The 24,452-nt window shown below is 41.0% G+C and overlaps 1 pseudogene; it reads left to right on the forward strand.

Annotated features, from left to right (window-relative positions):
• The first annotated feature begins 1,950 nt into the window (after nucleotides 1–1,950).
• Nucleotides 1,951–9,400, forward strand: LOC148020275 (uncharacterized; annotated as a pseudogene).
• The last annotated feature ends 15,052 nt before the right edge of the window (nucleotides 9,401–24,452 follow it).

Below are 24,452 nucleotides of genomic sequence, written 5' to 3' on the forward strand. Positions count from 1 at the left end.
TAAGGATATTTAAAAATATGCCTTGAACGCACATGATGTAGAGGATATACATATAGTAACTTCCTCGAAAGATTTTAGAGGGGTCTCCTAGGTTATAGTCATTCACTCATGGCCACATGGCCGTGGGGGTCGATTATGTGGGGTCCCCAATAGTGAGCTTTGTGTAAGAAGCTGGGAATAAGGATTTAGTGTAAAAATAATATTGATATTATGCCATGTCACACTGACATTGGTATAAAAGGAGAGGACATGTAAATTTTCATATCTTTTGATACATTAATACAATTATTGTTCTTCTCTCCCATCTTGCTCACAACTTCCATGGCTTCTCTCTCTTTCCTGTCTTTCTTTCTCCAAATCTAGTCTTTCTCTCTCTTCCTGAAGTCTTTCTCTCTCTTCTGCAATCTTCTCTCTCCTCTTTCTCTCTCTCTAGTTCTCTGTCTGACAAGTTGGGAATAAGGATTTAGTGTAAAAATAATATTGATATTATGCCATGTCACACTAACATTGGTACAAAAGGAGAGGACATGCAATTTTTCATATCTTTTGACACATTAATACAATTAATGTCTTTCTCTCCCATCTTGTTCACAGCTTCCATGGCTTCTCTCTCTTTCCTGTCTTTCTTTCTCCAAATCTAGTCTTTCTCAAGAAGGATGCGGATAATGCCTTGAACCAAGAAACCCGCCGGCTCCATGAGAGGATTCGGCGCGACTGGAGGAGATGGTGAAGACACTCACAGAAGAGAAGAGGGATCTCAAAACCGACCTGGACAAGCTACAAACGGAAGTGTCACATCTACGGGAGGCAAGAGAGGACGCGGATTTCAAAGCGGACCTCCGAGAGGATATCACGAAGGAATGCCGAGAGGACCTCTAGGTATGCATTAAAACCGAAGTTGAGGCTTCGAGAGAGGGATGGGAGGAAAAAATCAAAGCAAACATGAAGGAAGAATTAGAAGGGAATAAGGAGGGGTGGATTGAGGTAGTGAAGAAGAACATTAAGAAGGAGGTCCAGGAAGAAAATAAAAAGGAGGAGGTAGTCCAGGTTCAGGAGACCTTAGAGGAGGAGAGGCTCAGGAACGCGCGTAGATTGAATGTGCCTATTACCGGGCTCCGTGAAGGGGCCTCTCCGGAGGAGGACGCACGCGGGCTATGCACCCGACTAGGGTACACGAGCATGCCCTTTACTCAGGCATGGCGTGCAGGACGAGATACTACGAGGGTCAGAGCTCTGATATTACATATGAGCACACCGGAGGACAGAGCCGCTTTCTTTCGAAAGCGGATTTCGCTCTGAGGGATGACTGGGGCTCCCATCTTCATGGATGAGGACCTGACTCAGATGCATGCACACAGACGAGCATGCATGCCACAGATACTCCAAGCACGTAGAGAAGGCCGTAAGGCCTTCTATCGAGATGGCTAGATTTTTATAGATGGACGCCCCACCAAATAGGGGGGCATGGCCTATGAGACGGGGCAGAGGACTGTACAGGAGACCCTGATACGTGTGGCAGTTTGGAACTGCAACGGCTCCCTATGGTCACGATCGGATAGACTTGAGGAGATTTTACCCGACCATGATGTTATATGCCTCATAGAGACACATGAGAGCCCAGAGAGAGGGCTTCCACGCATTACAGGATTTGAGTGGGTATCTGCATACCGGGCTACTACTAGGCAGAGCACATCTAGGGGCTCAGGAGGGGTGGCAGTTCTATTCCGTCAGGGGATACAGAGACATATCCAGTTAGTGAGACGAGATGAGGAGGCCAGTTACATATGGATCAGAGTGCAGATATCAGATGAGAGATGGATCTATATGGCAGTATGCTACTTTTCACCACGAGGGTCCAGATATGCTACTATGCAGGGTGATATTCAGGCCAGAGATTCCCCCTCCCCTTATTCACAGCTCTCAGAGGACATTATTCTCTATTCTAGTTTGGGTGAGGTCTTCCTTATGGGGGATTTCAACGGGCGCACACAGAGCCGACAGTGTGAGAGTTTGATATGGAGCAGCCAGAGATCATGAGAGCATTAGACCCTGAGGAGTTGGGGATCAGTAGGGAGTCAGCAGATACTGGGCCAGACGCCATAGGGTATGGAGGACATTTACTTGAGCTTGGTAGTAGACATCATCTCGTTATTTATAACGGGATGGCACGATGGCCATATTCAGGAGGTCTTACATCCTTCCCACATGGGGCGGGCGAGAGTACTATAGATTATCTGCTTGGACCGATCGATGGGATGCATACTATCGAGTCCTTCGGCCTTGGGAGACTTCCACTCGGTGCCGATCACACCTTTCTCAGTTTCTCACTCCTCACCTCATTACCATCACCACCTGCAGATATCATACCCCACATGCATACTACCATACACTTCACTCATGAGCTCTCACATGTTTACTCACAGCATCTGGAGGAGCACATCACGTCACTTGATCCATACGCACCCCTTGATACACTGACCACTGATATCACACGCATTCTGCATGATTCTGCTACACTCAGTTTTCCACATCACACATACAGGCACCCCCCTCGGACCGGTACCATGCCACAGAACAGGTGGTATGATGATGAGTGCAGAGATCTACATCGACAGCTATGCAATTTGGAGGCCAGAGGAGAGATCACACACAGACAGGCGTAGAGACGCATGCACCGCTTGACCCGCCGTAAAAAGCGGAAATGGGAGGAGGAGAGATATTGGGATATATACCACCTTCTTATGAGCAGAGATTGTGCAGAGGCATGGAGGCAGATCAGAGAACCACGCTCACCCACACCGATACATGACCCTGCAGTATGGCATGGATACGCACAGAGTTTATATCATGTACCCGCACAGCCGCTGATACCCACACCATGTACACCGAGACCGGGTATTTCATCCTTTTTCACCACTAGTATGGTGAAACATGCTATCTCACGGTTACAGCATGGCCGCGCTCGAGACCAGTTTGATCTTCAGGCAGAGCATATTATATATGGCAGAGACACATTGGCTCCACTCATTGCTCACCTCTTCAACCGTGCATTGTCTGAGGGGTTCCCTGACTCGTGGACAGAGCACACCATTGTACCTATCCACAAGTCAGGGGATCCTATGGATCCTAACACATATAGGACCATCATGATTGGGCCAGTTTTGTCCAAACTTTATGGCACGGTGATGGAGGAGGAGCTCAGCACACTGGCAGAGAGAGAGTGCATGCGCACACCCGGACAGGCAGGGTTCAGACGGGCATTTTCTACCATAGACCACATCTTCACTCTCCATTGTCTGATCGACCATACACGAGTGAAGAAACAGAGATTGTACTATTGCTTTGTGGATTTCCGCAAAGCCTTTGACATGGTTCCGAGAGAGAGGATTTTCAGACGCCTACTTGATCTGGGGGTGGATGATGACATGATGTGGGGTATTTATGCACTATATGAGCGGGTTACTGGTAGAGTCAGATGTCCGGGAGGTATATCAGATCCCCTTGTGAGCACCATTGGTGTGAAGCAAGGATGCCCACTCTCACCGACTCTATTTGGGCTATACATTGATGAGATAGCAGAGTTTATTCAACAGCGAGCCGGTGGAGGTATAGATCTCAGTGGAGCCACAGTTCATATCTTACTATATGCAGATGACATTGTGTTGGTCTCAGACTCAGCTCAGGGATTACAGCAGCATTTATTAGCATTGGATGATTTTTGCATACAGAGAGGCATGACAGTGAACCTTGTTAAAACCAAGGTTCTTATATTCCATACATCAGCTCATATACACAGACAGAGTATTTTCATGGCAGCAGGAGGGAGTATTGAGGTCACTGGATCATATGTATATTTGGGAGTCACCTTTACATCAGCTTCAGGGACTTTCTCAATGACACAGGCAGCTCGTGACCGCCTCACTAGAGGATACTCAACATTGACTCTTATGGAGCGACAGTGTCATCAGGCACAATTCCAGGATCCCCGCACCAAGGGGTGGCTCTTTGATACTCTAGTCACTCCAGCACTGATGTATGGAGTAGCTATATGGGGGCCAGGCCTTGCCGATTATGTATGGACATTGATGGAGAGACCTCAGGTGATCATGATATCTAGATTGATTCGCAGCAAGGCCTCAGTCCCACATGACATTGTGCAAGCAGAGCTTGCCACACTGCCCATGCTAGTCGAGGCATTATTTCAGACAGTCTGCTTCCTACACAGATTTCAGGATATGGACAGAGATTGCATTGCATATAGAGCATATATGGCATCTCAGGAGATGGCTCGAGCGGGGGATACCACATCATGGTATGCACAGACTAGAGCTTGGTTTGACAGACATGGGCTGGACATTGATAGACTCCCACCTCTTCTATATGATACTCAGGCTCCCACTTACACCCTCTCTCTCTCTGAGAGGAACAGAGTCATCAGACAGGAGATATGGCATATTTATATACAAAGGACATGGGTCAGCCCTGCACAGCCATTGCCATCGAAGATGGCACATTATTATACACAGTTCTTGAGTATATCAGAGCAGGGATTCATAGAGATTCCGAGATATATGCAGATCTATATGCCACATCGATTGAGAGTTCTTATTGGACAGCTCAGGGTATCATCACATCAGCTTATGATTGAGAGTGGCAGAGCCAGTGGCATCCCATGGGAGGAGAGGATATGCCCCCTTTGCAGATCAGAGGTGGAGAGTGAGGAGCATTTTGTTCTCAGATGCCCGGCATACTCAGAGTTGAGATCTAGATACACATTGAGCAGCTCACTTCAGGGATGTATGACTGATATGGATCAGAGATCATTTGGTCGTTTTCTGGGAGAGGCATGGCACATCAGAGAGCAGAGCACACAGCGGGTCCCAGTCAAAGAGGGGCCCACCCAGACGACTATTACACAGTTCTTTCAGACAGATAGAGTGAGAGCTACTGTACCAGCCTCCAGCCAGACCTCCGGGCTCACACTGCAGCAGGCTGAGGACCAGCGTACCCGACGCCGCACGAGGATCCGTGGGTTTTGGACCCCACAACCACACCAACAGGAGATCCAGAGGATTCTTGATCTACATCGATAGAAGACTGAGATCCGACGACACTCGACACATTGGATCTCAGATCTCCAGTTTGCTCTTTCTCCACCGCCGATGTACCACATCCTGCATCTAAGAGGGATCACCTGCTATTAGCGACTTCGACGACTGCTACTACATCCCAGGATAGTATATCTCCCTGCATCTCTTACATATACACATCGCACCACTTTATCACAGCCGACAGTTGTTCCCCTATCACAGCCGACATTTGTTCCCCTTTTGTAGCCATTATCTGGAGTACCAGAGCTACATACGCACATACACATACACGACACTTATCACACTCACAGCATCGTATTTTCAGTTTCCAGTTTTTAGCTTTTCATTCAGCACTTTTATTTTGGATAGCTGGACCTCATCAGTTGTATCACAGTTTGTCTCATAGGCCAGTTTTGGTCTTTAGAAGACGTTAATATAACTTTCTTTCTTTTCTTTCTTTCTCTCCTCGTCACTCTCTTTCTCTCTCTTCCTACAATCTTTCTCTCTCTTTTGCAGTCTTCTCTCTCCTCTTTCTCTCTCTCCAATTCTCTCTCTGACAAGTGGTATCAGAGAAATGGTCGTTGATCCATTTTTCCCTCTTATTTTAGTCCTATTTTCTTCTGTCAAAATCAATTTCAGACAAGTATTGTACAAGACACTGACTAGTGGAGTGTTGAGACCATCTATAGTTAGTAAGAGACTACATCTGGAGATCTCCAAGGTCAAATATGGCAGAGGATGGCTAAAGTGGCAGGTCGTCATCAAATTTCATACAAAATTGGAGGTAACTAGGGTAAAGGAGAGTTAACTGGGCTTAGTTTGAGGTTAAGCTCCAGTTACTTTTCAAAAGGGAGCTTCTCTTCTCTCTCTTCCAAGCTTTTGGCTGAAGCTTCAATGGTGGCTGCCAAGAAATCTTCCAAGTTCTCTCTCTACTAATCAATTTTCATAGCCAAACAATGGGGCAAAGATCCTCCATCTCATGTGCTTCAGATTGAATACCCTAGTCAAGTGATTGATGTAGCAAATGGAGCAGCCAATAGCCCAAAATTTGCGCCGAAAAATGCGCTGAATTCCTTGCTTTAATCCTCTTCTAGATCTGCTCTTCATCTCCTACTAATTGGTTGCATGCTTTGAAGCACTTCATCAGGCACTATTTCAGCAACTTCCAGTAGGAGGAGAACTCTAATCTTCATCTCCTTTGTTCAAAACCCTAAAACACAGCAGGGCAGCCATAGCCACAAACCTGGAAGCTCAAATTTCTTCAAATTTTGGACTTCTCTGACCTCCAAGGCTTCTCTAGTACCATGTACAAGTCGGATAGACTTCAAGATTGAAGACATTGTAGAGATTTCAGCTCGTGGAGGACATTGGAGCTCATATTGAAGGTTCATTTTGGGGCTTTTCTTCAAGAGGCTTGAATCTTTGGTATTTAAGTGTTCAAGCAAGCTTGAGGCATTGATTCTTCACGGATTTGAGCATATTGGAGCTCACATGGACTGATTTAGTGGATATTTCAAACTCCATGCTGGATTCATGGTGGATTCATGGTGGATTTTGAAGAATTCTTCCATCAATGGGATTGGAGCTAACATCTATGATCTTCTTCAAGCTTAATCAAGATATTTCTTTCACTTAATCTCTGAAATCTCTCAATAATCCACTTGCTAATGCTTTTTCACTTGTTGATGAGAGATTATTGATCAATTAATTCTCTCAATTGATCAATAGATCAGCTATTAGTGTTATTCCTCATTAATCTCAACCTATTCCATTGAATTTCAGTCTTGATTCAATCATTACTTCATCATAGATATCATTTGCCAAGTTTGATGCATAACCTTGACTTGCTTTGGTTGAATTCTTTTGCCCAAGCTGAAATATTGTACAAGGGTAAGTACTAAAGCAATCAGTGAGTCACTGAATTGCATTGGTAGGACCCTTTCCCCATCCAAATTTTCAAGATTTCATTCAATTGCATCCCATGAAAAGGGTTGAATGAATATTCCATCAATGCATTTCATGCTGATTGATTAGAATAGAATGCCATTTCCATGTTGATATACCCACCGAGGAAAAAGGTGGATGTTGGGGAAGATAGTGGAAAAAAAGAGAGGTGACCCTCCCTCACTATCAAAGATCCCGAAGGGGTGCAACCAACTGACCCGGGGAGAACTTTGCCCACCTCCCGGTGATTCGGAGCCCGTGTAGGAAGCTTTTCATGCCGTTTTATCCCTCACACAGGTACAACGAGTGGAGAATTGAAGATTGAAGAGTTTCCAAAGGCTCAAGTATCTATAGGGTTTGGTAACCATTTGGGGTTACTATTTCACCTTACAGGGTCAAAACAAGACATTTATAGGTCAAAATAGGGTGCGGGCCTAAATAGTTCAGACTCAGAAATTGAGTTACAAAATTTTCTGTCCTAAATTTGTTATAGCATGCTATAGCTCCTCTCAAAGAGGGCATTCTTGGATTCGATTTAAACTAAAAAGTTTTGAAATCAGAGTTCCCTAGCAAAAGTTATAGCCATTTTTTTGACAGGGGGTACTGCAAGACTACACTATTATGGCAGGGCATAAGGGTAAAAATAAGGTCTAGGATGATTATGCTAAGCAAATTAGAGATTCCATGTTGGATAATTTACCTCAAGGGATCCCTGAAGAGCCTCAACAACAAGGGGAAATCAGTATACTCAATGATACCTTGTGCGTACATGAACAAAGACATAGAGAACTTCATGAGGCCCTATTATCAAGAATGGAGCAAATGGTTTTGTCTATTGATCAAATGAAGTCTTCCATTGAGAAGTTAATAGATTCAATGACTAAAACAAAGGCTTCTATTGACAAGTTGGTGGAATCTAATGCTCAAATCATGGCACAATTCTCCCAATGGATGCAGATGCAAATGGGATCTAACAAAGCTAAGGAGAAAGCCTATTCAAACAGTGAGCCTTGAGTCCCACTTCAGCCATCTAACCAAAATGGTCATGGTCATGGGATTATTGGACAAAGAGGCATCCCAAATAGTCAATATGAAGTAGGTGAGTCTTCAAAAAGGCATGATGACTATTTGGACAATTTGAATGGAGCTAACTCTCAAGCTTTCGAGCTGAATACTCAACTTCCTAGTGGTCCTCTACCAATAGGAAGATTGCATAGTGGTTCTTAGCCACCTATTGGGATATTTCCATCTCACTTTATTTTGGGACAGCAAGCATTCCATGAAAGAGAGCTAAAGGACAAGATTGTTTTAGCCAAATTTAATGGTCAGTCATCTTCACCATCTGATTTAGAGGAGTTGACCTCTAAGATGGAATCCTACTTTGACATATTCCCTAAAACTGATGACATGAAGATTCATTTTTCTTCTTTGCATTTGGAGGGATTTGCCCATACGTGGTGGAGGTATATCAAAAAGGAAAACATACTTGTAGAGAATTGGGAAGCTTTCAAGGCACTTATGGCTGAAGTATTTGTCTCCCCTCTTGAAAAAGAGAAATTGGCATGGAGATGGTATGGTTTGGAACAAAGAGGCCTAAGTATAAGAGAGTACACTAACCAATTTCTCAACTTAACCATGCATGTGGAAAGCATCAGTGAGTGGTTTAGAGCCATCTTTATCAGCCGATGTCATGGCACAAAATCCTACTTCTCTCTTTAAGGCTATTGAGCTTAGGGAGCGCTATGGAAAAAAATACAGAAGAGAATCTTCATTTCAGCCTAGTTTTGGACAGCCAATGACTATTTTTAAATAGGGGCAAGTTGGTAATACTTATGGCAGCAATCATGTGCCAAATGGGAGCTTAAGGGTGCCAACTTATCCACCATTCAATGCTTCTAAACCTCGAAGTAATTTCAGGACAACAAACGGTCCTAGAGTTGACTTCTAACAAGGGGACAACAAATAGTCCTAGATTTGACTTCTAACAAGGGGACAACAAGCCTAAATCCAATTCAACACAACAAACAGTCCTAGAGTTGACTTCTAACAAGGGGGCAGCAAGCCTAAATCCAATTCAGCCAACATGAACCTTAAATCCATTCCTATGGATCTTTACAAAGAAAGAAAGGAGAAAGGCTTATGTTTCAAGTGTGGGGAAAAGCATACACCTGATCATGCCTCAAAGTATGTATATAAAAATGTCAAATCCAAGCTTCAGAGTATGTTAATCTTTGAGGATCTTGAAGATGAGATGGATGAAACCAATGCAATTGCACTCAATGCTGAAAATGAAGATCTTGAGGAAGAGGTTGGGCAAGAGTATTTCTATGATCCAGCTGACTCCTTTTCTTTTGATCCAGGTGTGAAAGTGTACCTTTTGATCCAGGTGGGACTTGTAATGACACACTTGCTGCCACTAGTTGTTCTATTTCTACGGATGCTTGGACAAGATCTAAGAGCCCTAATACACTCTATATGAAGGGTAACATTCATGGAAAGGCAGTGTTCATTCTGATAGACAGTGGCAGTACCCATAGTTTTGTGAATAAGTCCATCATGGGCAAGCTGAATTATATTCCCACATATTTATAGCAGCCCATTAGAGTTCAAGTGGCCAATGGTGAAGAAAAAATCAGCACACAAATATGCCCACAGGTTTCTTTATAGCTGCCTGAAAATTTTGAAGCAAAAGTAAACCTGATTGCTTTGGAAATGGGGCCTATAGACATCATACTTGGTTGATGAAATTAGGCAGGATCACTATGGATTTCTCATAGTTGTATATGGAGTTTATCTTCAATGGACAGCTCATCCATTTATAGGGAATTCCTAGTAGATCAAATTTTCAGCTTATTTCCATTCAACAACTCAAAAGGGAGTACAAGAGGTGCTCACAAATATTTGTTTTGCATTTGAATAAAGAGATGCAAGATCAACCCAATAATTCAGCAAACCATCTAGCCTTGACAGCTCTTCTTGAGGAGTATAGGGATTTGTTTGAGGTGCCTACTTCATTGCCTCCCAAGAGAGCGGTAGATCACCCTATTGATTTGGAGCCCAACTCAAAGACAATCAATAAGCCACCTTATAGATTATCTAAGTGTGAACAAGAGGAAGTAGCCAAGAAAATCAAGGAACTTCTTGAGATGGGATTCATTGAACCAAGTTCTTCACCTTATGCATCTCTAGTTCTGTTAGTAAAAAAGAAAGATGGATCTTTCAGAATGTGCATTGACTACAGGGATCTTAATAAGATCACAATGAAGAATAGGTATCCGATACCCAGGATTGATGATTTGCTTGATGAGCTCAAGGGGGCTCGATTCTTTACGAAGATTGATTTGAGGTCAGGGTATCATCAGATTCGCATGCAAGAGGGTGATGAAGTCAAGACTGCTTTCAAGACTGATCGAGAGCTCTATCATTTCTTAGTGATGCAATTTGGGCTTATAAATGCTCCAACTACCTTCTAGAGCCTGATAAATAAGATTTTATAGCCTTTCCTCTTTCAGTTTGTCTTAATGTTCTTTGATGACATTCTGATCTACAGTAAGACTTTATAGGATCACTTGGCACATATGAGGAGGGTTTTTGATGTATTGAGACATCACATGCTTTTTGCTAAGGAGAAGAAGTGTTCTTTCATGCAGACTGAAGTGGAATACTTAGGACATATTGTCAGTGAAAAAGGAATATAGGTTGATCCCAAGAAGGTGCAGTGTATAAAAGATTGGCCAACACCCACTACTACTACCTCTTTTAGAGGATTCCTTGGTTTATCTTCATTCTATCACCGATTCATCAAGCATTATGTGGCTATTGCAGCTCCTTTGACTGATAGATTGAAGAAGGAGGCTTTCTTTTGGGATGCTCTTGCAGATAGTAGCTTCAACTAGTTAAAGGGACTCCTTACCTTTGCTCCTATCTTAGTATGCCCGGACTTCTCCAAAGAATTTACCATACAGTGTGATGCTAGTGGCTATGGCATTGGGGCTATTTTGTTATAGGAACATGGAGTGATTGCCTTTGAGAACCATAAGCTTACAGATAAAGAAATGGCAATGAATGTTTATGACCAGGAGATGTTGGCTATCTTGCATGCAATTAAGAAGTGGCACCATTACTTGTATGGCAGTCGATTCAGAGTACACAGTGATCACAGGGTTATTAAGTATTTCCTTACTTAGTCCAATCTTACTCCTAAGCAGCGTGGGTGGGTAGCTACACTACAGAATTATGATTTTGACATCACTCATACGAGGGGCAAAGAAAATATAGTGGCTGATTCTCTTTCTTGTATGTGGGCTTGCAAAGTTTCAGCTATGACTGAATTGCATAATGATTGGATTGAAGAACTACAGGAGGCTTATCTTTTGGATGAAGAATTCAGCCATATTTTTCACAAATTATAGCAAGGTCTTATGGAAGAAAACTTGCATTATCAGTTCAAAAATGGCCTTATTTGGTTGAAAGGCAAGATTGCCATTCCTTCTACCTCTTCTTTTACACAGAAAATTATGGAGGAACTACATTCTTTGCCTTTAGCTAGACATTTAGGAGTTTTCAAGACCTATGATAAGATCAGAAAAAGTTTCTATTGGAAAGGACTATGGAAAGATGTCAAGGACTTTGTCATGAAGTGTATGCCTTGTCAACAGAATAAGGACAGCACCCATAAGCCAAGAGGTTTGTTGCAGCCATTACCTATTCCTACAAGTAAATGGACTCATATTACTATGGATTTCATTACTGGCTTGCCTACTACCAAGAAGGGATGGAATAATATATATGTGGTGGTAGATAGACTCACCAAGGCAGCCCATTTTATTCCAACCAAGATCCAGTTTACTGCCTCTCAATTGGCCACTCAGTTTATGGAGCAGATTTTTAGATTATATGGATTACCGCAGGTGATTGTTCATGATAGAGACTCAAAGTTTATGATTAACTTTTGGCAGGCAGTATTTACATCTATGGGCACTAAATTGGCTCCATCTACGGCCCATCATCCACAAAATGATGGATAGATAGAAAGAGTTAATAAATGGTTGGAGACTTATCTTCACCATTTTTGCTATGATGTCCAAACTTCATGGGATTCTTGGTTACATTTGGCTGAGTTTGCTTATAACAACTCTACCCACGCTAGTATTGGAGTTTCACCCCTTGAGGCTTTGTATGGTTACAATGTGCCCTTACCCACAGTAATCTTTAATGAAATGATCAATCCTCATGGGAAGGAAGAGTTAAAAATAATGAAAACCCTTCTTCAGCAATGCAAGATGAATCTTAGGAAAGCTCAAGACCAAATGAAGATGTATGCTGATGTGAAGAGGCGGCCTTTAGAGTTCCAAGAAGGAGAGTTGGTCTTACTAAAGGTGCCCAAGTCTAGGTACTCTACATTAAAATATGGATCTATTAATAAGCTTGCTCATAGGTTTTATGGCCCTTATCGGATCCTTAAGTGCATTGGAGACTTGGCATATAGTTGGCATACAGATTAGAGCTTCCCTCTTCCACAAACATTCACAATGTTTTCCATGTTAGTCAGCTCAAGCCTTTTTATGGTGATCCAGTGGATATAATTGATGAGTTGCCACCTATTGATGAAGAAGGTCTTATTCAGTACATCCCAACGAAGAAAGAATGTAGATCACTGCTGCAATTGGTTCATGGGGTTGCATTTAAGTGGCATTTGCCCTCTCCCCCCTCATAAGTCACCATGAGAAGAAGCTTCGATCTCGTTCTATTATGGAATATTTGATCAAATGGAGAGGTTTACCACATGAGAAAGCTTCTTAGAGGCCTGATTCTATATTGGATGAGTTTCCTTTCTTAAGGGATACATTGGTGGGGCTGAAGCCTATTGATTATGGAGCTAGTTATGATAGAGACATGATCAGGACAGCACATTGTTTTAGAATAGTTTTTATCGTGCCTAATTTTTAGAATTAAGCTATTTACATAGGCTTAAATTACTCTTCAAGATCTCCGTTTTGATTTATGGCACACCTCATTTGGACACTTCTACTAAAAGTTATGGAAGATTTGGTCCAGTAGAGTCTATTTACACAGCAAGCTGTCTACCTCATTTTGAGATTATCTGTTGAAGATTTTATGGCTCCATATACTTTAGAAGTATTTCAGATCATGTTTATAGCTAAGACCCACCCACTCTTGTTCTTCAATTTTAGTCCATATGTTGATCATTCTTCATCCATTCTTCCATTTGTAAAGCTGTAAAAACAGAGTAGTACTCTGTTCTATCCATCCTTTTCTAGTCTTTTGAGGACAAATTTTTTTGGAAAGGGATGGATTGTATGAAGCTGGGAATAAGGATTTAGTGTAAAACTAATATTGATATTATGCCATGTCACACTGACATTGGTATAAAAGGAGAGGACATGTAATTTTTCATATCTTTTGACACATTAATTCAATTACTGTCCTTCTCTCCCATCTTGCTCTCAACTTCCATGGCTTCTCTCTCTTTTCTGTCTTTCTTTCTCCAAATCTAGTCTTTCTCTCTCCTCATCACTCTCTTTCTCTCTCTTCCTATAGTCTTTCTCTCTCTTCTATAGTCTTCTCTCTCCTCTTTCTCTCTCTCTAGTTCTCTCTATGAAACTTTGAGTGAGAGAGCCATTGTTAAGTCTATTTTAGGTCTTCACATCACCATAAATATTTGCATGATGTGTGTAATTTAAGGAAGGCATTGTGTGGATTGAAGCAAGCACCAAGAGCTTGGTGTGAGAATCAGTAAGTTCTTATGTAGCATGGGATTTCAAAAAATCATGGCTAATTCTTCACTTTATGTTAGACATAAAAAATATGGAATGGTTATTGTGGCCATATATATCGATGATATCATCATAACATGTACTCTAAAGAGAGAGATTACATAAATAAAGCATGGGCTGCATAAGGAGTTTGACATTAATGACCTTGGCTTATTGTAATACTTTCTTGGCATTGAGGTGATTGATACTCCACATGGAGTTTGATTAGTGTAGAGACAATACTCATTGGAGTTGCTAAAGAAGTACAAAATGATAAGCTCTAAGCTAGTGGATACACCATTGGATCAAAACATTAAGATGGTGGAGGATGGATAGTATGTGGAAGATGTCATTATGTTCAAGAAGATTGTTAGTAGCCTAATGTACCTAACCATTACTAAGCCTCACTTAAGTTATTTAGTGGGAGTCATTAGTAAGTTCATGCAGAAACCATGCAAGTCACATTTGAATACAATGAAAAGAGTCCTTAAATATGTGAAGAAGATAGTTAGCTTTGGCTTGTTCTATGAGAAAGAGATTAAGCCTACATTGTTTGGTTACACAAATGCAGATTGGGCTAGAAGTATCATGGATAGGAGATCCACTAATGGCTATGCATACTCATTTGGTTCTGCCATGGTAAGTTGAAGTAGCAAGAAGCAACCTATAGTTGTTCTATCTAACATAGAAGTAGAGTATAGAGGTATTGCATTGGCAACATCTGAGTAGACATGGTTGAGATTGTTACTATGGGATATAGAGATAGAGATAGATGGTGGAGTTATCATGTATTGTGATAACATTAGCAGCATTATGTTGGCAAAGAACCTAGTCTACCATTCAAGGATGAAGTATATCAAAGTGCAATAACACTTCATCAGAGAGAAGGTTATTGATGGAGAGATATACTTAGTTTATTTCAAAACCAATGACCAAGTTACGGTTATATTTATCAAGATATTAGGTAAGGAGAAGTTTGAGTACTTTAGGAGTGCACTTGGGGTATTATATTTGCAAGCTCATTCTGAGTGTGAGGGGAAGTGTTGAGAAATAGAGCATAGAATAAGTCATATCAACACTATATTAGAGAATTCAAGAATATCCCAAGTTTCACTCTCAAATTAGAAATAAATACTTGACCATGTGGCTAAATCTTAATCCCTTTTTTGAAGATGGAACTTGGTACTATTATCTATATAGTATCTAGAAAAAGTTTCACCTTCAAGGAAGGGAGTAACAATTTGATGATGTGACAACAAAATATTGACCATCCTATAAATTCCGAAAGTGTATGAAAATTTCCAAACTCCCTAGTTTAGTTTCTGTGCATAATATAGTAGAGGTTTTGTGTATGAAAAGCCTTAAAAGTCAAAAGATATATATCGCTTTAGAGGATACTTGTGTGGTGTATTTGTTGAGAAGAGAGAAGAAGAAGAAAAACTCTTGAGCCTCCATATCTATGTCATTGCTCCTATCGTTTTATATCCTTCACTATTCTTTTTAGTGCCCCTCGCATACTCTCCTCCACATGCAAGTCACAATTGTGATCTTGTTCTCTATTCATTTAGGGTTGGTCATTATATATATATATGGGTAAGGATTTTGTATCTTCTATTAGAAACAAGGACTTTGGCAAGATTCATAGCTTCTTTTGGGCATAGATAAGCTTAACATTGAGTATAAGAAGAAAACAAGTGTTGAGAGCTGAATTTTAGAGCCAATTTTAAAGTATAAAAGTGGTCTAAGAGCCATAAAAGATGCGTTTTTGGTGAAAAATGTGTCAACCAACTACAAATCAAGGATTTGAAGTTTTCCTAGATGCATTTCAATGCTAGGAACCCAAGAAAGTGTGCCTTTGTCACAATGGGAGTCTCTTTGAGCCCCTATTTAATGATCGTAACGTTTAGCATTATGAAACAACTACTTGTTGTGGAAGCCAAAAAGTAAGTGATGAAGGCTACTAAGCTAAATGTTTTCGATACTAGGAAGACACCCATCCAATTGGATTGTGAATCGGAGGTTGTTTGCCCCTCCAAAACCACTTGTAGGATAGTGTGAATGCAATAAAATGAAATGGTTATTTTAAAGATTAAGTAATTAATGTAGATTAAGAAGAGCCAAAACACAAGAAACATGACACAGGGGGGAGATTTTTTCCAGTGCCCCTCTGTTTGATTTAAAAGAATCCATTTTTTAATGTGTTCAAATCATCATTCCTCCTCCTGGGACGACTGAGACAAAGATTTTCCATGCTCTAATTTTTAAAAAAATAGCAAGTGATTTGATGCAGTAAATGAAAAGTTTAGATTCTAGTCTTTCTCTCTCGCCATAAATGTGGTTCATATGAGTTGAGAGAATAAGGGGGAATGGGTGCCTATTCGTGACAAGATGCGAGAGATGGAATAAGAAAGTGCAAATGAGACGTCAATTAGCTATAAAAGAGTATCAGTGGCTTCTCGTTTTTGAAATACGATGCATGTGTATGAAACAGATCTTAGAGTAAGTAGTCCTTTATTGAATTTTATGATGAATCTTTCATTCTTATGATGCAAAATGATTGGAATGGTAGAATATGCTTGAATATGTCTAAATTATAGAATGACCAATAATTTGCAGTAATTCACGTAATGAAAATCAAAATCCTAAAACTCACAATGCGAGATTAAGTAGAAAAATGATCATTTAATAGATTTTTATGGTTCAAATGGTGTTCCTATGGAGTTATGTTGAATATAGTGCTGGATCACAATCCATATAAGCTTTATAAATCTAAAAATTAAAAAATTAGTAATTATTATTAAAATAAATGATAAAATTTTATTAAAAATAGAAATTTTTATGGAAATTTTTAGATTTTATGTATTAAAAATTATTATAAATTAGGTATATGTGTGTTGATTTATGGTAAAGGTAGGACATGCAAATTTGTCTCAACTTACCTCTATCTTTATGTGAAACTACGTGCTTATTATTTTTTCTACATTTAAAAAAATGACATGAAATAGAGTTTTAAACTAGTGCATGATTGTAAAACCTAAATGGTAAGAAGAAAGGGGTTGTGAAAAATTAAGTATCAATTAAATTCTAATTTCCATGCATATCATGATATATAAGACTTGCTTGGATATGGAGATTGTGCATAGATTCATAGTGGAGGACATTATTTATACAAGGGAGATGGTGGTTGATGGCATCTCCATTCAAGTGATTTTTAGATGTTCAATTTCTTTCTCAATTCATAATTTTTTCATGTGCTTGTATTGATGTTCTTATTTTTTTAATTGGTGTGTTGCAACAAATGGATGTGTTCTTCCTACAAATGCTTTGATGTCAAGGGGGTTTGGCTTCTCTATAGCTCTTGGATATCTTGACATTGGCATAGAGGCAGGGTGTAGACTTTATTCAACATGTACTTGAGCAGCACTTGCCAGATATAGAGAGCGATGGTGGAGGCTAGACATGAATGTTATCTCAGAGCTGGTATGTAGCACAATGTTGGATTCATGCAAAGTCTTTTGGATGCATTGTCTCCTCCTTGGGGACTAGCTTTGGAGGTGGGATCTATTGTAGCTCTATTGATGCATACATAAATGGATTTTTGATGTCCATGTTACTCATTTGATAGTGCCCTTAATATTCTTGATCGTATTGTGTGGCCTTTGGTGGAGAGACCTCTTGCAGCTCCTAGGGTTGATAACGAGAATGATAGTATGGGGACCAACCAAGAGAATTGGGCTTATATGTGCCCTTTTGATTAGTATGGCTTGGTCTTTACAATGCTTAACTTGGTAATACAATATTTGATGCTTTGTGCTAGGACTTCAGTGCATATGATAGATGTCTCATATGTGAATGGTTTTTGTTGCTTGCATTGCATAGTTTTGTATAGGTATGAAAATGCATCATTATGGTTTACTACATTTAGAACTCAATTTTCTTGCAACTCTACATAAGGTTTATAACTCATACACTTTGCTAATATCCTTGTAGTGCATTTTCTTACTATGTGGAGATAGTGGCGACTATCATGAGCATGGATTCATGTTATGATAGAGTTCACAACCAAGGGCTAGAAGCAAATGCAAGATAGGCGAAAATTATATTGATGATGAGAGAAAGGAGTCTTCATTTCGTTAATGTGCTACTAAAGGAAGGCATCTTACGTAGTAAGCTAAATTGTATCTTTTAGTTTATCTATAACAATCTTTACAATAGATAATATATATTAATTTCACATTGTGTTTGTCTAGTATATACTAAGTGGACCTTATATTTAGCTTTGTTTGTTTTGATGCCACTAAATCTGTCCATCTATCTATTGATAGTCTTCAAATTTTACTAAAATAGGTATGTTTCTACCTTTGCTTAGTCATATCATGCTCATTTTAAAGTTAAACTCTCACAAAGTGTGACATCAATTCCCATCTGTGTACTTATCATGTGCTTCAAATGCAGATAAATGTTGGCTTCACTCATATGCATGTACTTTACATGAGAAGGGCTTTAAAAAATTCAAACTTTGAGGTGGACATCGGCAAGAGGAGTAACATTACCAATCACTCCCAATCATGGCACCTCAATTAGATGACCAATGAAACATAAGAGCACTGGCATTTCATTTCCAAAAAATTGACATGATTTAGAACACGTTACTTCTTTCAACAAGTGTCTGCACAAATAAGTATGCCTTTGTCATAGCTAATCAAAATGCTGCTACACCGATCAATGAAAAACAATATCCACATTTCAATACACGACCCCAAATCTTTAGACATGTAGACAGAAGATGCACATGAAAGCTATTACAAGCTTGCAAGGATAGCAATCGATGTGACAACCAATGAAACAGGGGAGCTTGAAAAATCCCTTCCCCCGTGGCCCCCCCAATTCCCCCCATCACCCCCAATTTTGTGCATATCAATTAGCCAATGAAACATGTGGCACTAGTAAAAGGTGCAGCAGGTTAAAGGCCATACAAAATTAGCACTATGACTAAGGCATTAACTTGAGTTTTTAACCAAAACTATTTGAAGATCCGATGACAAGATTCAAAGGTTTTTAGTGGCGAGACCAAATCAATATGCAAAGAGCTAATACATTTAGTAGAAGTAGCTAGGGATTCTCTTTGAAGGCCAAATTAGGAGCACATAGCCTGTGCAAAAACCATTACTTGGGCAAGATCTGATTGGGGGATCTTGATTGGTTGCAAGTACTTGCACACTATGTCTTACCAAGACATGTCATGCCAAGCATTCCCCTTTTGGATGATAGAGGAAGTGATCGAGGCTTCTAGCACCAGAGACCATGCTGTGACTTGTCCATTCTACCAATGAGCTTCAGGTTGACTACCTGCTTTATTTGTGAGGGGTTCTAATCCTGCACCACCTTCATCCTTGGCAGTAGCAATTATATCCCAACTCACTTATACCATCTATTTCTTGTCACCTCTAGACCAAAGAATTTACCTAAAGAGCTTCTCAATTAGACCCCATGTTGGTTTGCTGAATGAGAATAGTGACGCCATATAGACTATTGTAGAGGTTAGAATATTTTTAAGTATCGTCACCTTTCTTGCTAGAAAAAGAGGAGCATTGTGCCACTTGGCCACCTTAGTTTGTATCTTTTCATAATACTAGCTAGATCTTTTCCTGATTATAAGTCCAACTCCAATTGGGGCCCCTAAATATATGATTGTCTCCCTTGGTTTAATTCCTCTAAAGCCATAGTTGACAACTGGTCCATCCTAGGTGAGGGGGAGGAGTTTTGACTAACAAGAAATGTAGATATGATAGAAAATTCCAAGAATGTGTACAATAGAATGTCAATTTACTCCTCAATAGCTACTATGGACACACTATTAGATGTAAAGAATTGAGACATTGATGTTGACCCATCTATTATTGGGACTCCTTTGATGACACCAATATGTAATTTCCTATCTATCTACAAAGCAAGGGGTCAGTAATTAATGCAAACATCCAAGGGGGCCAATGGAGAGCCCTAGCAAATGGATCTCTTCAAAGAAAAGCCCTAGAGAGGTTTCCATTGATGCTTATAGTAGCATGTGCATTGCTAAAAAGAGGATTAACCATACTCACAAAGATGGGGACAAAGCAAAGAGCCTCTAGAATATGCTTGATGAAGTACCAACTAATTCTATCATAGGCCTAAGTTGTCTAATTCAATATTCATTGAGACAAAGTTAGATTGAGACAAAGAGCCTCTAGAATATGCTTGATGAAGTACCAACTAATTCTATCATAGGCCTAAGTTGTCTAATTCAATATTCATTGAGACAAAGTTAGATTGATGTGAAAGGGCAAGATCAATCGAAAGAAGCAAATTAAGGGTTGCATATTGTATTTGCCTACCCTACGCAAAATCATATTTCTTTGAATGAACAATCCTCCCTAGCAGATACTTGATCCTTAATGCTAGCACCTTGGAGATATATAGGTGATGTTCAGCATGGCGAGTGGCCGCCCTTGATTTGAGGTCTTCATATTGATGGGAGGCTTGAGGATCGATTTGATTAGGCCTTGATTCATTTCCTATAGCAAGAAACTTGGATTTCTAATGGCATTCATCATTTCCCCAATGTCTATCTTGCAATGCTCCCATAACTTCTAAACAAGTTCCAATGGGAGCCCATCAAGTCACAGTAGTGTCAGGGCCTAGGGTTTTCCCTTCTTTCATTTTAAAGAGATCATTTTTTTACCTCATCAAGGAGGAGGGATTTGGCTAGGGGGATGGGAAGATGGCACCCTTTAGAAATTCCCTTAGGAAAGTATCATAATTATCAGGAACTTTTGGGCTAGTCCTAACTATGGTAGATAGATGCCTCTCAAAGACCCTTGAGATGGAGAGCTCGTCAGTGAAGAGGGTCCCCTTCTCATGCTCTATAGCAGTGATCAATTCCCTTGATTGCTTAAGCTTGAGGGAGCTAAAGAAGAATGAGTTGGGTGCATCCCCTAGGGATTCCCATTTGCCTCTGAGGGTCTTAGCTGTCTTGACTACATAGGCCTCCTACGTTCCCTCAAAGTGCTCAACAATCTTCAATACTGCTTGCATAACTGCATCTTCTAGGGATAGGGAGAGAATAGAGAATGTATTCATTTTGTCTCTAGCACTATCTTCCCCATCTCTTCTCCTTCAGGCTACCATCCTCCTTCTAAGATCCTTATTGACCACCCAAGTTATAGCACCAATGCACTTTTTCCATCTAAATTCAAGCGGTGTCAAGAAGTCCCTAGCTTGATGCCAGGCTTGAGTAGGGCCATCCAAGGAAGCTCTCATCTCTTGGAGGAAGGAGGTATTGAATCAAAAGGGTGATAGGCCTCTCTAGGCTTGACCTGTGACAACAACTTGAAATGTAGTTAGAATTGGAAGATGATTTGAAGGAGCAATCGTAGTTGGGCTATGATATGTGAAACAACTGCATAGCCACCAGGCTCCTTGAGATGTGTAGAAGCGGTCAAATATGCATACCCTCCGTGTCCCACCAATGTGATGCTTGTGCCAGGCATAGGAAGGAATGGTGTTGTCTGGGGCAAGCAATGCCATGTCCTTTAGTCCACATGTCTATTGCAAACAAGCCCATGCATCAATCTCTACCATGACCATGTAATCGGAGCCATAATACCGATCAAAGGAAAGGACAATCTCTATTAAATAGTGCTCTCCGTTGAAGAAGCTTATCTCAAAGGTGAGCCCACTGGTTAGCCCTTACAATAGAGACATTGGAGGCATACGCGGACCCAACTAGTTAGGGTTATCCCTAGAATCCATAGTTGTAAGAGAGATTAGATATGGGTAAATCTCTTCACGTATTCAAGCTCTTGATCTGTTAGGGGTAGCCTTTCAATCAGAGCTTTTAGTCTCTAACTTTCTATTGATTACAATCATTTTATCATCTACTCTCTTCATTATAACACCTAACCTTGACATTGCTTTGATTGTTGTCTTTTGAGCACCATGATTGGAATATTGTTCATGAGGATAAGTAAAAAAAAAATTGTAATCTATGAGTCACTATTGAGTAGCAAGCCCTCAATCCAATCTCAGTTTATTTAACCTTATATCAATTAATACCCTACATATAATTGAAATTCATAAAGAATCCTTTCAACCATGCATAATGTTAACCCTCAAACGAACAACGGTGGAAAATCCGAAAAAGCTGAAGCAGAAGACAAGGCCAAGGCAAAAGTGAAACGGAAGACAAAGGTGCGCCAAGAAAAATCTAGAAACACAAGAAGTGCAGAAAAGTCCTAAATAAGGGAAAAAGGCGCACAAGGAAAAACGCAAGTTAATACTTTTGTAAAAGAGCGCAAGCACATCATGATTTAATTTAAGGAGCGCCGGGCTCTCACCCGTGCAATTTGTAAATGTAGACGGGCAGTGGAAAGGAAGCTAGGAAGATAGAAGGAAAATGGGGAAAAGGGCCTAGGCCATGGCCGGCCATGTAAAAAAGGGGATAAGGGGATGACCGCCCAGAAGGGATTTAGGGTTTTGTATATAAAGTTGAAAAGTGAATGAGAAGCTCATTCTTGTGTGTGGCCAAAGCTTCTTCTTCTTCTTCTCTTGTTTCTTGCCTTCTTGCTTGTGCTTGAGTGAGGAATTGAGGGAGTCTGAGGGAGTGAGGGAGTGAGTGTGTGAGAGTGAGGGATCGTGGAGAAGAAGCTCCCCATCTTCTCTCTTCATATTCTCTTCTTCTCTTCTCTTCTCTTTTCTTGTGCGGCTATGGAGGATGGAGCTTGACGGAGAGGGCTTGATGTTGCTTAAGCTTGCCACAAGGATCGTGGAGCTATCGGAGTGCAAGAGAGAGGAGGGGACTCGATCGAGCATCAAGGTAAGCTCACTACACCCATAAGGTAGGCATTGCATGTCGGCTATGTGAGAGATAGCCATGGTCGCTCGGCTTGAAACGCTTGATCAATAAGCAGTCCGTAGGTCTCAGGGTAGAGCTTCGTAGCTCCCCTCCATTTTGGTTCCGTTGCCGAGACCGACGGAATCGAGCCTTGAGCACCGCGCACATCGAATCAAGTATAGAAGTAGGGTTTGCAGCCCGAACTGGTGCTTGAGATAGTTAGGAGATTTAGGAGGTTCTAATCCTTGGAGCAAGTAAGTATTTTGATTTGTTGTTGAATAGTAGAGTAGGACCATCCATCTCCATCTCTGGTTTTGATTTTTGTTGCATTAGGTTAAGATTAGGATAGGAAAAAGAAGGAAAACAGAAAGGGTTCTGCTGCTGCTGGAAACAGGGAAATAGGGGCACAGATTCAGATTTCTGGCTGGAAGAGTATAAGGGATTAATTTCTGAGGTTACAAAAGGCTAAGATGGGGCAATAAGAGGCCCACAGAACCAGGAAAGACCACATTTGACATTCTTCTTTGTGAGAGAGAGTGAGCTTGAGAGCCAGGAAGAGAGAGAGAGTGAGTGAGAAAGAGCGGGGAGATCGTTGAAGTGCCGATCGATTCGAGCGCCACATTGATTCCAGGTGTTCTTGGCAGTTTCTTGCATTGTTTTGCACCTATTTGGAAGGTGCGGGATGATTCAAGGAAATAGGCATTGACCTTGAAGCATCGCGCACAACTCGCGGACCATCGTTTGTGCTATCGGATCAGTCCATCTAACTCCCAAAATAGGACCACCCGATTTTTGGAGTCGGACCGTCCGACTTTGAGAATCAAACCATCCTGTTTGATCCGATTCCCAGAATCGGACCACTCCTAGAATCATACCACGTGTCCTAGTCCTAGAATTGGACCCCCCTGTCCGACTAGGGAAAAAGTAAAATTTGACCGCCCTGTCCGAGTCTCAAATCAGATCAAGTGCGATAATCGGACCATTTTTCCTATTGTGGAAATCGGACTAGCCCGTCCGACTCCCACAATTGGACCACCCTGTCCAATTTTCACAATCGGACCACCCTGTAGAGTGTGAGACCCTGAAACTAACCAAGAGACCATATAGAACTGAAACCATATCATAGATCGATCACTCGGTTGAAACTTAGAGCAAGTAGTTCAAAATTTGGCTATAAACGGTCCTCCAAATTGGGCATGGTGTTTACCGTAACAACCCTATTGGCCCGGGGGGGATTCCCCCTCCCCCCCGGCCCACCGGCAGAGGGGGCTCTACCCCCTCCGCACCTCCCTCAAGTAGGTTGGAGAGAAAACATGTGTCGTGACAGGTCCTCCAAATTGGACCCTAGTGTAGTAATGGCTCTACACGAGCATGGATTCTCACTTGCAAAAGAGCAACCAAAAGCCCATACGCGAATAGAGAGAAACAGAGACCCTAGAACATCAATGGCCAATCAAGCCAACAAGGGCAAAAAGGCCACACTGCAAAAACACATACATGTTGCATTCGGACTGCATCTAGTCAAAGTGAAAAGCAACAACATCAAGCTACAACAGCAAGAATGACTAGATATGATAGTCGTGACGATAGATGCTCCTTGAATAGCACTGCACTGATGATCCAAGACATCAGTGGAGAATCCACATCTGGTCGTGTAGTTGGGGACTCAAGGGCATTTGTCAGAAGGCTTAAATTTACAAGCCAAGACCTAGAAGATGAAGACATAGTACCACCTGCTTATCTTAGGTTCAAACTCACCGCGAAAAGAGAGCA

Source organism: Lygodium microphyllum, chromosome 19 (assembly GCF_053477565.2).
Source record: "Lygodium microphyllum isolate KBCC chromosome 19, Lygodium_microphyllum_v1.1.10, whole genome shotgun sequence".
NCBI classification, from domain to species: Eukaryota; Viridiplantae; Streptophyta; class Polypodiopsida; order Schizaeales; family Lygodiaceae; genus Lygodium; species Lygodium microphyllum.